The sequence below is a fragment of the Hyaena hyaena genome, unplaced genomic scaffold (assembly GCF_003009895.1).
Source record: "Hyaena hyaena isolate Hyena2069 unplaced genomic scaffold, ASM300989v1 scaffold_2511, whole genome shotgun sequence".
NCBI classification, from domain to species: Eukaryota; Metazoa; Chordata; class Mammalia; order Carnivora; family Hyaenidae; genus Hyaena; species Hyaena hyaena.
This window is the reverse complement of record NW_024083142.1, coordinates 24462-27166: the sequence shown is the minus strand read 5'-3', so window position 1 is coordinate 27166 and position 2705 is coordinate 24462. Positions and strand designations below refer to the sequence as shown.

Below are 2705 nucleotides of genomic sequence, written 5' to 3'. Positions count from 1 at the left end.
TGTGTTTAAGTTGTGTGTGTTGTGCAAGATTTTTGTGATACATTTGAGATATTTGGGATGAATCTGAATTGTTTGTTTCTTTTTTTAATGTTTTATTTGTTTTTGAGAGAGTGATAGAGACAGCATGAGCAGGGGAGAGTCAGAGAGAGAGGGAGACTCAGAATCCGAAGACAGGCTCCAGGCTCTGAGCTGTCAGCACAGAGCCCGATGACGGGCTTGAACCCACTAACCATGAGATCATGACCTGAGCCAAAGTTGGACGCTCAACTGACTGAGCCACCCAGGCATCCCAATATCATTTTTTTTAGATCTTCAAGGTGACATAGCTAAATTGATAGAGAACATAGGCTAGTCTATTTATTTGATTACTTTACCTTGGAATCATTCAAATTTGTAGGAGAGATAGTTTGAAGTTCCTCCTTCCTATGATTAATTTCCAAAGCACTGTCTTTGCATCTCACATGTAACTGAAGAGCCAAACCACTGTGTTCCAAAAGCTTATCACGGAAAATGAGGTCATAAAATAATATACAACAGCATCAAGGCAGCAGTTCAGATTTGTGAGACATAGAGAAATGAAGTGAAAACATAGGGTGATCTTAATAAACAATTTGAAAAACCATGTTGTTTCACCATCATATAGAATAGGAAGTTGAGGTGGTAAGGAGTGAAACACACAATGAACACTACTGCACATATCAGAACCATCCACAAAGTCTTTTTTCTCTCTTTGGTATTCTGAGGAGGAACTTGGAATTCTTGTAAAGATTTTCTCGTTTTCCATGTGGATAATAATGGCAACAGGTAAAAAAAAATCCTCCAAGTTCAGCTATAGTTTTACCAATGGAGGAAGCCATGCTAATGTGCTGAAACCCTAAATCGGCAAAGCAGGATTCAGTGCTGTTGGCTAAGGCAGTACTCCTCAGAATTGGAAGTAGCAAACAGGGAGTCCCCACAATGATCCATATGGCAGCACTGATGCTTCCCATCATACCTACACTTCCAGCCTCTGGCTCTAAAGGGCTTGAGGAGAAAGAAACATCTCTGAAGGCTGATGCACGTCAAGAAACAAATGCTGGCATACATGTTGAGATACTTCAGGTAGAAGCACCGTAGGCAAAGGGCCTTTGAGAAAGGCCAGTAGTGGCTGATGTAATAGTAAATCCAGAGAGGTAAGTACAGCACATAAGCAAGATCAGCCACAGAGAGGTTGATCATGAAAATGATGGCTTTATTTTTCTTGTTGATGAAGTGACACAGAACCCAAAAGGCTACACCATTGACCAAAAGACCAGGGATGAATATGAGGATGTAGGTGGTTGCATAGTGAGAGTACTGAAATAACGTTTGAATATTTGTGCACTTTGTTCTTATATTGGTTGTGCTGTTACTTCCCATCTTGAGGATGTACGTTTCTTCCTTAAGGAAAACATTAGTGTGATGGTTTCTGCAGAAAACAGAGTAAAAATAGGGTCAAGCGCATGTCAGTCTATGTTTGGGTTTACAAATATATTTGTGTCCTACCAAATAAGTATTAAAGTGTCAACTTTCACAAATTCAAAAAATCTTTTTCATGTAAGCTAAAAATATCATGTCAATATACAAATATATAACAATATTATGAAACATATTTTTTAGAAATCACGAAGATCACTGTTTTGCAAAAGCCTCAGTCAGGTTTTCCCCTCAGTACTTTGAGGGAGTAATCAAACTGGTATAGATAACCAACAAGCAATTTCCTCACTGGAAAATTAACTATATATATATATTTTTTTTCATTCAACAAATATTTATTGAGCATATGCTCATTATCAGGTACAGGTTCTTTTTATACATACTAAAAAATCAACAGTGAGTAAAATTTTGTATGCCATTTTATTTATTTTTTTAATAAATAGTTTATTGTCAAGTTGGTTTCCATATAACACCCAGTGGGTGTTAAATATATATATTTAAATAATATTTCTAAATATATATATATATATTCTATAGAATATATATTCCAACGTTTTTGTGAGTTTCCACATTTCAGTGTTTTGGTTGTCTCCATCTGCATTTTCAAATTTTGAGATCTAGCTGCATTCCCAATCATCAATGCTGGGAAAGAGAATACTTAATCAATTTTAAACTGCAACGTTATCAGGGATTAAGTGACTTCTGAGATGAGTTTGTAAATCTTTGTAAATGAAATAGAGCATAAAGGGCCTGGGAAGGACTGGCAGGTCACTAGACTTTGGAAGGATGGAAGTTTGGAAAAAAATAGGACAATGCAGATAAAGTTTGGCTCCTTCAGAATTTGGCTGAGGATAAAATTAGTCCTGTTTGTATGTCATGTTACTTTTCAAAAGCTTCTGTAATTTTAAAGATCTGTGTATATACAGAATTATGGTAACTTCAAACATTGACATTTGTCAAGACTATACTTGCTACCATTTTAAACAACTACCAGAGTTTGTGAAAAACTAGAGGGTATCAGGTGTATTGGCAGCAAATAAAGCTATCTCTACCTAAGTTCTTGAGGCAAGTTCAGTGAAAATTTACTAATTTTGAATAGTTACCTTTTTAACAATCATAATTGTTAGAAAGGTCTTCTTTCAAGTGGGTTTAAATCTGTATCCCTGACATTTTAACCTAGTTTTGCCTACCAAAGTCAAATAAATATAAAGCTTATCCCCTGTTGCACATGAAACTAATTATCTGAAGAC

General features: G+C 35.9%; 1 pseudogene; it reads right to left on the bottom strand.

Moving 5' to 3' along the window:
- Positions 1-374: 374 nt before the first annotated feature.
- LOC120227561 lies at positions 375-1398 on the bottom strand (annotated as a pseudogene).
- Positions 1399-2705: the final 1307 nt, after the last annotated feature.